Raw genomic sequence first — 14,935 nt, 5'->3', positions numbered from 1 at the left:
TCCACCCAGGTAGAATTTCACTAGAAATGGTGACCTTCTCTAGTCCCCTGGGCATTTCCACAGAAGGTGAGGGCAGCAATGGGACTCCTGGTGCGCTTGCTCTGATGTTAAGACGGCCAGTCAGGAAGTAGCCTTGACTCCTCTCCTGCTGTTTAATGAAACAAGCAAATGCGGTCCTCACTCTGGCAGCCAGACTTTATCACCCAACATGGCTAGAAACACGATGGGATCTCCTGATCCCAGGAGTGACTTGCACTTGGTCTATGGTTTTCCAGGTCCAAAGGGCTGCTCCGTCAGACATCAGCTTCTGTCTGCGATCAGTCAGTGAGTTACTAAGTCGAAAAGAGACGGGGAGAGAAGATGAGGAATCCAGTGGTTTCAGATGCCTTCATTCCAGGTCCATCCCCATCTGTGCATAATTGCAAGGAAGGGCTATCTGGTTGAGCCGCAGTCTGGAGCAGAGGACAAAGAGATGGACCATGTGGGTTGCAGCCTGCTTTGCCCCCTCCCGGCGCTGTGACTAGCTCAGTGTATGTAACGACTTCCTCTTCCCTTAACTGAGTGAGGAGAGTGTCTGTCTCATGGGGTGTGCGAAGCTTCAGGGAGGCATAGAGCATTCACTAAGTGGACCTCTCTGCTCTCTTTATGACAAACTCTGTTCTAGTCACATCAGCTGATGGCTGCCAGGACGTCCCATCGCTGCTCTGAGCTTGGGGAGCTTGGACTAGCCAGACTCCAAGTCCCCCCAAGTCCTGGGACTGACACTTTCCTCTTCTCGCCACTCGGGGGCAGCGAGCACGGGTTTCCCAGCACCAGCAGATCCCAGCTCTGGCCCTCACCGGCTCCACCTTTCCAGTCTCCCTTTCTCATCCTTCCCCTGCAGATTTTCACGACAATTAAAGGAGACCAGGTGCGTCCAGCCTCCGGCACACAGTGGATGTTCCATAAATATCTGCTCCTTTCCTTCCCTCCCTCCCTCCCTCCTTATTTCCCCTCCCCCCCTTTTCTGCCTCTGGTCCATTCTCTTAACTTTTAGTTTGCCTCAAGTGACATAAATAATAAATGACTCCTTCCCCCACCCTGTGCTTATCAGTCTTTAGGCAGATTACTTTCAGGTGGTAAGAATGATAAATATTACTCGCAAATTTCTCATCTTTTTTCTTAAAAGGTTTTTAAAACCCTCACTAATATTAGAATTTCCCCCAGGAACTAAAAACTACATTCATTCAATCAAAAGCAGTATTCTCAAAAGGGGTGGGGAGTGTTTGCCCCCCCCCCCAGGACGCATATTATTGTCACAATTGGATGGATGGGTAGAGGTCATCTGGTGGGTAGAGGCCGGGATGCTGTTAAACATCCTACAATGCACAGGACAGCCTCCCAACAACAAAGAATTATCTGCTCTCAACTGCCAGTAGTGCCGAGGTTGAGAAACCCTGGTCTAAATTAGCAGCCACGAGGGAAGAAGCATCTCCGTTGTAGGAGATGGTCACTGCTAAACCACCAGGGCTCCGGATCTCCCCACTTCCGGGATGATCCGTGGGAGGAAATTTTGTATCTGCCACATCCGGAAACAGAATTCCTGGGCAATCGAAGCCCTCTGCATCTTTCCCTGAGCATTTCCAGACCCTGTGGGCATCAGGGTTAGCTGGGCTTAGCGTCAGAGGCCAGCCACAAATGCTGCTTCTCTGCCCTCCAGCTGTGTGCCGCTGGGCAGGCCACTCAACATCCCAGGTCTTAAATATGAACCTGTCTGTTAGTGGTTCCCAAAGAGTGGGCTGACTCTGGTGGCACAGGAGCTGTCGCTTTAAATAACACCAGACCACAACGCGAAATAATTTTTCCCTTTTGAGTTTGCTTTCAAGCCTCTGGTTAAGTCAAGGAGAGAGTCTCTGCTGGGTGATGCTCTGTCCCGAACACTTCTTTGACCTTCACTTATCTCCCTCTGGGAGCGGGCAGGCCCAAGTTCAGAGCCATGGGCAGGTGATGGCTCCTCAGGTTGGAATTGAATAAACCTCAGTTCCCTGTCATCCGATACTTTGTTAGGGCTGCAGTCTTTTCACAGCAGTAAAGTTTCCTCCGAAGGTGAATTTTAGTAAAGTCGCCAAGTAGACCTAAAGGAAAATATTTCGTTAATAGCAGCCTGGCTGATACACAGAAGTGGCGAGTTCGTGCCAAGTGTCCAGGAAGGCCTGGGGTTTGGAGCCGCCAGAGGAGAAGGCGCTGTGCTCCATCCCGCAGCTGCAGGCTCAGCTTCCTCCTCTGAAAAGGGAAATACCCATCCGTTCCCTCCTGGGCCATGAGGATGTGTAACAATCCCGCAGCGTGGGGCAGGTGAAAGCGCTGGTCCCTCGTCCCCGCACACCTGTGACAACCTCTGTGCAGTCGGTCCCCTGTCTCAGGGAGGAGGGCTGCAGTCGTGTGCTTACGCCCTCTTCGGGGCTGGGGCTCAGAAGGGAACATCGCCCACGTACCCCACCCCACCCCATCTCATTTAATCTCACAGTACATCTGCCAGGAAGGTCTTATGTACCCACACTTTATAACAAGGATTCTGTGGTTTAGGGCGAGGTAGTCCCAGCTCGAAAGCTGCGTTGGTGAATATATAATAAAGTCAGGATTCAGACCCAGCTCTGTTTCTCTTCAAAGCCTGTGCTTTTCCCATCACACCCCCCGTGGGATAGGCTGCCCTTGACCCCAACCCCCTGTGATCACAGTGAGCAGACAGTGAGCAGAGGGTCACGGTTAGAGTCCCCAGCCAGGCCACAGGTCAGGACCGCTACTTAGAATGTCACCTGGAGCTCCCTCCGTGCCTGTACCTCCCCTTGACCTCTGTACACACATGTGGGGTGGAGCAGACAGTGCACCCTCTTTCCGACACACCCCTTTAATATTTACTGCTAAGTTCAGCACACGTGTTGCTGCTCTAGGCATTCGTGTTCTGGAAGAAACCCTGGTTTTGGAATGCTGAGCTCAAATCCCAGCTTTCCAGTTTCCGGCTGAAGGACTTCTTTGGATCCAGTCTCCTCTCTGTAAAATGGACATAACGATAGTAACTATCTCATATAGTTGATGTGAGATTTACCAGACTATAGAGTTGACATATAATAGTTGATCCTCAATAAGTAATAGCATTTTATTAATTAAATAAAATGCAAGTGCAATTAAATGCAATTAAAATAAAATGCAAGTAACCGTAGCTAACACAGTTCACACCAAAACCAGAGCCATGTCAGCTTAATCAACAGTGTGGAAAGTTGTTGGATGGAATTTTTCATTAGGATAATTCAAAGCTAAAATAATAGATGTGATTCGGATTAGCATCTGTTTTATTGGTACCATCACCTAAGAAATTAAATGCGTGTGTGTGTGTGTTTGGTTATTTTGTTTGTTTGTCTTTTGACCCTACTAATTTCTAGAGTTCCAAGTGATACATCATTATTTCCAACGGCTACCAATCAGCAGTCCGCTTTATTTCCTGTTTCAGCCAGCGTGGAAGGAATTGGCTGGTTTCTTCTGCAAAATAATCATAGCCACTGTTTCCCCTTCCTTTTCTGCTGACAGGATTGCCAAAGGATGAGGCTGCCTGTATTTGCCCCTCCGAGTCACTCTCCTCCTCCTTGGCGCCTCAGTTTTTTCGTCTAGTAAAATGGGTGTGATAATTCTGGCTGGTTTCCACAAGTTTCTGTGGGGCTGATCACACGTGATCCCATGACTGAAGACTGTCTTTCCATCAGAGTCAGTGCACTGTCATTTTCATTCACTCAATGGTTCATTCATCTTACAGACACTTTTTAGGTTCCTCATCTGGGCCAAGTGCTGAAACCACAAAGGTGAGTACCAGAGCATTCCCATCTTTGTGTAGTTGAAGTCAGGAGGGCCAGACACAAGTGGCCATAAAATTGCAGCAATGTGAGAAATACCGTGATAGTCAGTTGTGTAGAAAATGATGGAACCCTGTGGAGACAGAACTAATCTCTTCAAGGTCAGGCTGAATAGTGGTGGGGAAGAAGGCATTGGAGCAGGGTCTTTTATTTTTGGCTGTGTTGGGTCTTTGTTGCTGCACACCGATTTCCTCTAGTTGTGGCGAGCGGGGGCTACTCTTCATTGCGGTGTGCGGGCTTCTCATTGAGGTGGCTTCTCTTGTTGCAGAGCACAGGATCTAGGCACGTGGACTTACAGTAGTTGTGGCTTGCAGGCTCAGTAGTTGTGGCTCGCGGGCTCTAGAGCGCAGGCTCAGTAGTTGTGGCACATGGGCTTAGTTGCTCCGCGGCGTGTGGGATCTTCCTGGACCAGGGCTCAAACCCACGTCCCCTGCATTGGCAGGCGGATTCTTAACCACTGCGCCACCAGGGAATTCCCCCCTGAGCTGGGTCTTAAAATTCAAATAGGAGTGAGTGTGATGCGTGAACAAGAAGAGGATTGGGAGGGGGTGGGGCTAAAGGTGAGTTTAGTAAGAATTTTTCAAACTGCAGGTTGGGATCTTCCTGAAATCAGTAATAGGTCATGATAAAATGGTAGATACTTTAAAGAATGGAATGGAATAGAATAGAATAGAATAGGCTGTTTTAGGTGTGTTCGTGTGTGTGTATGTGTGTGTGTGGGGGGGGTATGCTCTACTTCCTGTTATAAAATATTCTTACTTACATAAATTAAAACCCTATGATCTAGATGGAAGTCTGGATGACCTCCATCAATGGAGTGCTGGTAAATTTTTAACAATTGGCTCTCTAGGGAAAAAAAAGTATGCATACATTTATATATATATAAGTTTATTTTACATTTTACTGATACAAAGGATGTGTAGCACACGATTTACAAATAAGAAAGTATATAATAACCCTTATGGTAAATTCTGTATATCCACCGGATTCCCACAGAATATTTTTGTTAATGTTGGCTGAACTTTTGTATCTGTAACCAATCTATGGTTACATTTCCATCATAATTTGATGAAACAGATCACAAGTAAATGTTTGAGTGTTATCCAGTTCAGCGAAAAAGTGGCTCACATCACTGATGAAGTAGTATAGTTCCCACATGAATGTTGGTTGATATTTTCATTTACCTTAATTAGTAAAACAAAAATAAAACAACGAGGGCTTCCCTGGTGGCGCAGTGGTTGAGAGTCCACCTGCCAATGCAGGGGACACGGGTTCGTGACCCGGTCCGGGAAGATCCCACATGCCGTGGAGCGGCTGGGCCCGTGAGCCATGGCCTCTGAGCCTGCGCGTCTGGAGCCTGTGCTCCGCAACGGGAGAGGCCACGACAGTGAGAAGCCCGCGTACCACAAAAGAAAAAATAAATAAATAAAACAATGAGGCCGTGTCAGAACTTAATTCATTAATCAATGATGTAAGCCTCTCCTTTGCAGAAATGGATAATAGTTTTTGAATTCCAGAAAGGCATTTTCTCAGTTGTTTTGTGCTGTTCACAATGTAACAGCCACAGATGAAATGCACTTTTAATCTTGTCAGGAAAAATGGTGGGAGATTTTTAAATGGGTAAAAGAGATGATTGGATATTCTTTTTGGGGGGGGGGATTGTCTCATCATACAGAGGTATGTGCCTTTGTTTGTCTTTGTATCTTACGACTTGGCAGATACGTTAACCTGTAGAAAATGGAGAGTAATGCAAATGTTTTATGTCCGTGGCTATGCAAATAAATTTTGTTAGGTAGAAAATATAAATCACTGTAATGCAAGTCTTCATGTGAACCAGTAATAGTAACTTCTTACTATTTCTTCACTAATTAATGAGTTAGGTAAAATATTTCACTTGTATTTATTTTATATCTAGATGAGGGTCATGATTTTATTTTTCTTGGAAAATCACCTTGTGACAATATTATTAACATTCTCTCCACCACTTTCTTCAGTCTAGACCATGAATAAAGCAACAATTCAGACTCTCATTTTTAGCACTTACTGATTGCCATGGTGTAAATGTTCCTACAGTGTTGATCTCAAGCTCAGAACGTGAGTGACTTGATTGAACCTGAAGTTGGAAGTGATGTGAGTAGCACACGATTACATAACATCACCACCATACACCTACAATAAACTAACCCCAAGAGCATAGTAAAATGTAGTGGAATAATCAGAAAATGATGTTTTGAGTATCTGTTACCAATATTTTAATACAATTATAAGCGTATAAACTTAATTTTTATTGTATTTTGAGATTGTATCAACAATCTCAAAATTCCTAAAATTTAACAATGACCTCTCATGAGATCCCTATATACCAAAAAAGGAGTTTGTTTTGCAAAGCAAAAATTCCAAGCAATGAATTTAAGTGAAGGAACTAGGTAAAGATCTATAAACAGCTGGATAATTCTTTGATTTCCACCTAATCGGAGCCTAGGGTAGTGTCATCCCAGGTCTTTACCTGCTGGGGAGGCTTCCCAAGGTGACACGGCCAAGTGGATCGTGTCCCACCGGTGCACCCCTGAGCCAGTGGGACTCACTCCTGCATAGCCCAGGGGCTGCGGGGTGGAGAGGGAAACAGAGTCCCGCCCTGGCCTGGGAGTCGGGAGAGCCGGGTCCCAGCTTTCACCTTGCTGTGGGCCCCCGTCTCTCTGGGACCCAGTGCCCTCTCCAGGGAGTCAGTCTTGAGTAGGAGCAGGCAGGTAACCTACGTAAGAGAATCCGGTGATCCTAAGATCTTAGGGGGTCGAGGGCATGGGTTGAAAATCAGAAGGGCACATGCCCTGCCTACGAGCATTCAAATTTAAGTATCTAAAAACTACTGTGAGCTGCTGACCAGCCAGACTTGGTCCGTAGGCTGCCAGTGTGAGACCCCTCAACTAGATTGGTAGGGCCAGTCTGGGTTGACACCCACCACCAGGTGAAGCCTCAACCTTCTCCCGCGCGCCCAGTCCTGGGTGTGGGTATGAAGCCCACCGTTCATACCCACACCCAGGACCAGGCTACGGAAGGGCTCAGGAAATGTTTGCAGGGGTGTAGCCATGGCACTAAATACATTATCTGGGGATACGCTCAGTGATTGGGAGCTTGCCAGCTGAGACCATTTTCAAAGGGGAAAAAAATGTCTTTGAATTAGACGGTCAGTTTCTCTGGACTCCAGAGGGTACAAATCAGCTTTTCCCCATTTCCCTTCAAACAAGTGTCTGTATCCGTGGTAAGCCGAGAATAAAGGAGCCAGCTTACATTTCAGAGTCATAGGGCAGAAAAATGGATATATTTAAACCCTAGAGAACCCCAGGATGACCAGCGCTCCCACCAGGAGGGGTGGCAGGACTGAGATGGTGGAGGGAGCACAGATCTATGTCTCCCAACCAGAACTCACTTTTGCGAGGCCTGGTTCACTGGGTGGAATTGCAGGAAACACAAACGTGCCATTTACACGTGTTACTTCTCTCTCTGCAAGGCCCTGTCGATTGATTTGCAAGTTAAATGTATCAGGTTACAGCTGCACCATACAAGGCAAACAACCTTCCTCTTACAGAGTGTAACCAACTGCCTGTTAGGAGAACTTTTGAGGACGATCATGCTAATGATGTAATATAACATAACATAACATAGCATAACTTAGCATAATATCATATCATATAATATAATGTCTATTTTTGGCCTCATTACCAAAGATCCCCTTCTGTAGTCTCAAATGTCTCGTGCTACCCTAAATTTGAACACTCATGGACATGTAGGGCTGCCAGATAAAATACAGGACACCTACTTATATTTGAATTGCAGGTAAACAATGAATAATTTTAGTCTAAGCATGTCCCATGCAACACTTGGGAATACTTATACCACAAAAGTCTTCATTGACTGTCTAAATTTCAAATGTAAGTGGGCATCCTATATATTTATTTGCTGACTCTGGTAACGCTACGTACACATAAATGCACACATTTGTGCTGTGACTCTGCACACAAAAATACCCACTCTGTGTACACAATATGTGCTCACGTACACATAGGACTGGTAGGTCCAGTGCCCATGTATTCAGATGTGCACGTGCACACGCACACACACACACACACACACACACTTCATCCTCCTCTGTCGCTGAGCACATCTGGGTCCCCAGGGTGTCCTCAGAGTTGAGTTTACAACCACGGGGTCTCTGGTTGCTTCCTGAGGCCAGTTCCTCCCAACTGTCTCCAAGAACCTGCAGTTGCTGGGCGGTCTTTCCTCCTTCCTGAAGGTCCCCTGGATTTTACGGCTCCCGCCTGGTTTTGGAGCTGGGCCCGGCCAGGGCAGGCGGCTTCCCTTCCTGCTCGCTGACCTTGGCCTCTTTCCCTAATGGTGTCTCCATTACTTTCTGGCTTGTGGGCGGCTGGCTGGTGAGCCTTCTCGGGACAGGCCTCTTCCCTCCCAGCTCCCCAGCTGCTCATATCCTGGTTTATGGCCCCAGGGCCGAGCCTCGGGGCCTGCAGGCTGGATGTTCTGAGATTTTTATTGGCATCTACATCAAGACGAGGGCCATGAGGGTCCTTCGGGCCTTCCTGAGCCACTTTATGGGAGTCGGCCTTCCAGACACGCAGGGGAGCAGCGATTTCCAGGGGAATCTGGCTTCTCTGCTGGGCTCACACCCTCTTTCCTCTGTGTTTGTCTTGGCAGTGCTGGGCCTGGCCTGTTTTGATCCCCACCTCGTGTTGGACCCTTTGTGGCTGCAGGGGGAGGAAGTGGCACGAGGTGACCCCCTCCCCACAGCCCAGGGACAAGGGCAGGTGGAACAGAAAGCGCTCAGGTCCCTCCAGTGCTCTGGGGAAATGCTATGGAGTTTGAACACATTAAAACACAAATAAAAGCCCCTCCAAACCATCTACACCTTGGGAACCCAAGCTCGCCTGTGAGGAGATCGAGTGTCCGGGTCTCAATGACTGTCAAGCCCTTTGGGATCCCAAATAGGAAAAAGAGGTGGGCAGGATTAATATTCTGCAAGGGGATTTAAATTTTAAAACCCCACTGTGAGTTCGGGTCACTCTCAGCTCAGAGCAGCGGAGTGAAGGAAGTGCTGTGGGAGAGATTGCCCTTCCCAGAGGCTCCCATGTAGGCCTTTCTCCATCTGGTGAAGCCCCAAACCAAATGGACAACCAGCCCACTCTTCATAACAGATTCAAAGTTGGTATTAGGGACCAGACTGCATTCCCCTAAATTCATATGTTGAAATCCCATCCGCCAGGACCTCACAACGTGACTGTATTTGGAGATAGGGCCTTTAAAGAGGTGATGGAGTTTAAATGAGGTCCCAAGGATGTACCCTAATCTAGTCTGGCAGGTGCCCTTGTAAGAAGAGGAGATTAGGACACAGACACACACGGGGAGACCACGTGAACACACAGGGGGAAGACGGCTGTCTGCAAGCCCAGGTGAGAGGCCTCAGAGGAAACCAACCCTGCCGACATTTTGGTCTTGGACCTCCAGCCTCCAGAACTGTGAGGAAGATAAATTTCTGTTGTTTAAGCTGCCCCAGCAAACGAATACAGTTAACAACAAGAAGGAAGTCATCAGGTAGAACTGATGGTGAGGGAGCCGCGTCTCAGCTGAGTGTGAGAGTGGGGATGCTCACGGGTCCGTCCAGTGCCCAAGGTGGTGAATTGTACCCGTCCACCCCAGATTTGCAGCTCATCCTGGCTGCCCTTTGCTTTCATCACTCACTCGCTTGTGGTTTGGGTTCCCTGAGAGGTGGTCTCTGAGGCTTGGGTATAAGTGGCTTATTGGGAGGTGGTTCCAGGAAGCACGTGAGGGGATGGGGACAGGAGGAAAGCCCCAAATATGTGAGTTACTGAGTGGTTATTGTTTTAGACAATAAGAGGTCGATCCTGTTGGAGACCCTCTAAGATGCTATTTGGAGTACCCCTCAGAACCGTCCCAGCAAGGGGCAGGAAGCTGGGGTGTCTTTCCAGCCATCCTGTCCCTCATTTGTGGACCCCTGTATATCTACCCCAGGGTTACTCCAGCTGCTGGAGAAGGTGGTCAGGCCAGAGATGCAGGAGACCACGGGGGGCAGGAAATGTCTTCCCAGGGGGACTGAATGATGGATGGGGCACCAATGGCCTCCACTCATCGACCTGCATTCCCTCAGTCTCCCGTGATCTCACTGACCCTACCCTCAGAACCAGCCTCACCCTGGACCTTCTTGGTTCCACACTGGGCCCTTGGATGTGCCGACATCTGGTCTCTCCAGGACACCCCTGGACACTCCAGGGCACTCCTCCTCTTATGCTGAGGACCCTCGCACTTCTGGAGGGCGAGTGACCCCCCCCATCACTCACCAGCCCTGTGTGACACTTGGTGTCGCCCTGAGGCTGTGAAGTTTCTCCAGGTTCAGCCTCTCGTAGGGATACAGCTTTTCCCTCCCTCCCTCCTGTATCTGTTGAGCACCTACTAAGCAGTGGACACTAAATGCCTGCTTTGTGCCCAGCAAGATGACAGGGGACACTAAGAGAGTAACTCGGGCTCTCTCCCCTTTGAGGAGTTCCCAGTCTGATGGCGAGAGCCAGCTTTGCCCCCCCTTGCTCTGCAAATAGCAGTCATCCCAGCCCAAACCACTCTTCCTTCTGAAAGTCTAGAGCTGCACTGTCAATTCAGTGGCCACGAGGGTCACGTGTCGGGGGAGGGAGCCGGCGGGTCAATGTTCCAGCTTTGCTTCCTTCAGGCAGAGTTCTGTGGGGTGTTACATACAGATGCCTCTCAGAGGGGCCCCTGGGATTGGGCCCGCACACCTCTAGCAGCCACCTGGGCAGGCTCCCGTGTTTAGGCCCCTCCTCCGTCCTGCCTCACTCTCCCCACCGTCTTCTCATCCCTGCTTCCCTGGATCGCCTCCCAAGTAAACTGCTTTCACCTAAGTCCATGTCTCAGGCTCTGCCATCAGAGATTCCAAATTAAGACCCCATCGCTCTGTGCCCAGTGCTGGAGTGTGATGGGTGTATGGTATAATTCGAGTGTATCTGCTTCGCCATCTTAGGCAGGGGATTAGGGACCCCAGCTGTGGTCACATGGCTTAGCTGCCTTCTTTAATCTGGCCATTTCAGTAATAAGCCTGGTTTTTTAAAAAACTCTGTCTGTCTGGTTCCTGGGTCTATTTCTCAATTGTTTCTGAACACAAAGAGAAAAGAGGTATGATGAATTGGCATTTCCCCAAACCCCAATATTTATACGAATATGACTATCCTTTTACTTTGTTTTTTAAAATTTGATTGACATATAGTTGATTTACACTGTTATGTTCATCTCTGCCGTACAGCAAAGTGATTCAGTTATACACATACATATTCTTTTTCATATTCTTTTCCATTATGGTTTCTCACCATAAGGATTTCCAGTATTTCACCTCCTATCAAATCTTCAAGGTACTGAATATAGTTCCCTGTGCTATACAGTAGGACCTTGTTGTTCATCTATCCTATATATAATAGTTTGCATTTGCTAATCCCAAACTCCCAAGCCTTCCTTCGTATTTACTTTGTTACTTTAAATCAATTTTACTGAAATATCCTTTTCATGCAATCAAATATACAGTTTGACGAGTTTTGACAAAGTAGGTACCTCAGTGATCATGACCCCACGCATGACGGAGAATAGTTCCATCATCCTAGAAAGTTCCCCTCTACCCTATCTCAGCCAAACATTCACACCCACCCCAGCCAGGCAGCTTCTGATCGATTTCCGTCTCTCTAGAATAGTTTTGCCTACATTGCAGGCTCATGTGCGTGGAAGCATATAGAGTACCCTCTTCTTTCACAGGTGTCCTTTCCTTTTTACCACCGAGTTGTATTCTATTGTAGAGGACTTTCTGAAGCCATGTTTCATTTCTCTTGGGTAAATACCTAGGAGTAGAACTGATGAGACATATGGTAGGTTTATGTTTAACTTTACGAGAAATTCCCAAACTGTTTTCCAAAAGGGTTGGTCACTTTTACACTCCCAGCCCCCCCATGGACATTCCGGTTCCTCCTTGTCATCTCCAGCCCTTGGTGTTTTCAGAATTTAAAAGTTTAGCTGCTCTGGTGGACATGTAGTGGTATCTCATCTCTACTGTACATTCGTATCTTCTTTTGTGAAATGACTGCTCAAATATTTGCCTGTTTTTAAAATTAGGTTGTTTGTTTCTTTATGTTGTAAGAGTTCTCTATATTTTTTGGATGCAAGTCCTTTATCAGTGGCTGGATTGCAAATATCTTCTCCCAGTCTGTGCTTTGCCTTTTCAGTTCTTTCATGGAGTCTTCATTGTTGTTGTTGTTTTACAATTAAGAGAAAAAGGGCTTCCCTGGTGGCGCAGTGGTTAAGAATCCACCTGCCAACGCAGGGGACACGGATTCGAGCCCTGGTCTGGGAAGATCCCACATGCCGCGGAGCAACTAAGCCCGTGTGCCACAACTACTGAGCCCGCGCTCTAGAGGCCACAAGCCACAACTACTGAAGCCCGCATGCCTAGAGTCCGTGCTCCGCAACAAGAGAAGCCACCACAATGAGAAGCCCGCGCACCGCAACGAAGAGTACCCCCACTCACCGCAACTAGACAAAGCCCGGTGCAGCAATGAAGACTCAGCACAGCCCAAAAATAAATAAATAAATGTTAAAAAAGCTCTATTTTCTTTTTTTTTTGCCTTTTGTTTTTAAATTTATTAAATTTTATTGGAGTATAGTTGATTTATAACATTGTGTTAGTTTCAGATGTACAACAGAGTGATTCAGTTATACATATATATATATATTCATTCTTTTTCAGATTCTTTACCCATATAGCTTATTACAGAATATTGAGCATGTTTTAAAGTGTTTAACAGCTTTATTGAGGTATAATTTATATACCATAAAATTCACTTGGTTTTGGTGCACATAAATGGTGTGCGGTTTTTTTTTTTCCTTTCGCTATTCAAAAAGGATGGAAACTATTTACAGGTTCAATCCAATGTTCTTACCGATACTTTTTTTTTCTAGGGGAGTGGAGGATTGCTAGTTTTTTTTTTTTTTTTTTTTTTTTTTTTTTTTTTTGCGGTACGCGCGGGCCTCTCACTGTTGTGGCCTCTCCCGTTGCGGAGCACAGGCTCCGGACACGCAGGCTCCGAGGCCATGGCTCACGGGCCCAGCCACTCTGCGGCATGTGGGATCTTCCCGGACCGGGGCACGAACCCGTGTCCCCTGCACTGGCAGGCAGACTCTCAACCACTGCGCCACCAGGGAAGCCCGATTGCTAGTTTTTTTAATGTGTGATTTCAATAGAAATATTTGTTCAAAATCATATAAGAAATATATGCTTCTTAAATACAAATGGTGTAGACAAAACTAAGTTAGAGATGCACCCAAGTTCACCTTCAGCCTTCTGGTAGTGGCCAAAATATGATGTTTGTCTTCAGCTTTGTCTTGGCCTTTGGAAACTCAGATAGTTGATGCCAACTTCAATATCATTTCTGGCATCGCTGAACTTGCGTGTGGCCAACAATCATGTGGTTGCATCACATCTAATCATCATAACAACAGCAGTGATATGAACAAGGCATGACATTCAGATTCATTCACCACTAAACATCCATCTTGAAATATAAACAAGACTTCTTGGTGCAACTTGGTGTGAGAATCTCTTTTGTGCTTTATATGTTGAAATTCTATCAATGAGTTGAAGTAAAAAACGTGTATTATTGTATAAATGTGCTCCAATAACTATGAGGGTGAAAGTTGTTAATTTTAGGCACAAAAATTATTCTGAACTTTCAAATAGTAAAATAAATAGGAGAGTAGCTGACAATGTGAGCGGTAGGAGAGACTATGTGAGCTAGACAACTTTAGGAAAAACACTATATCCTTATACCATTTTTGTGAGCCAAAATATTATAAAACCTACCTTGGTTGAATGCAAACATCTCTTCAGTGAGATGGGGCCCCTCAGTAGAGGGAGCACAAACATCTCATTAACTGATGGTTCCATCAACTGTTTCTGTCAGCACTTCAAATGTCACTGTAGTTTTAACAGAAAATTGTAACAAGTTTTTATAGAAAATTATGCATGGCTTTGGCCTCCTCTTTGGCTGAAAAGATTCTTTAAATAGACTTTATTTTATTTTATTTATTTTATTTTATTTTTTGTGGTACGCGGGCCTCTCACTGTTGTGGCCTCTCCCGTTGCGGAGCACAGGCTCCGGACGCGCAGGCTCAGCGGCCATGGCTAACGGGCCCAGCCGCTCCGCGGCATGTGGGATCCTCCCGGACCAGGGCACGAACCCGTGTCCCCTGCATCGGCAGGTGGACTCACAACCACTGCGCCACCAGGCAAGCTCCTTAAAGTGGTTTTAATAGACTATGTCTTGGTGTTGGTTGTTCCTGGTCAATGTTCTTAGGTACACAGTGTGCTCTTTCAGTATGAAGCTTTCAATCTTTTTCTTTCAGGAATGTGGTCTTGAATTATGGGTTTTAGTATTTCTTCTATATTCTTGCTTTGGTTTTCTTTTGTAGGGTCTCCCATTATCTGTATATTGTACTTTCTTTGCCTATTTCCACTATTTCACCTCCTATCAAATCTTCTTTGCCTCTTTCTTCTTTTTCATATTTTAAAAATCTATCTGCATCTTATCTTCTATTTCCCTTAAGCCACGTTCTGGCATGTTGTTTGCTGTGGTTTCTCCCATTTTTGTCTTCATTTCTAAAATGGTTTTTCCTTCTATTTCCAATTCTGGAGTTCTGTCTCTTTTTTTTTTTTGGTTTTTGAAATATAATTTATATATCTTTGTGTCTTGTATCATATTATGAATGACTTTTAGTTTTTTAAAAAATAACAGTAGGTTTCAGTTTTGACCTATTTTCTGAGCATGTCTTTCTTGTGTGCTTCATCGTTTGTAGGTATATTGTTCTCCTTATTCTCTTTCTTCTTATATTAACTTGGTATAGGATTTTCCAAGATAATTTTTGATTGCTCATTTTAATGTTAATTTAGTTTCCATGAACTTTTTCAAGGGACTATGGTT

The sequence above is a fragment of the Tursiops truncatus genome, chromosome 2, assembly GCF_011762595.2.
Source record: "Tursiops truncatus isolate mTurTru1 chromosome 2, mTurTru1.mat.Y, whole genome shotgun sequence".
NCBI lineage: Eukaryota > Metazoa > Chordata > Mammalia > Artiodactyla > Delphinidae > Tursiops > Tursiops truncatus.
Note: the sequence above shows the minus strand (reverse complement) of the source record.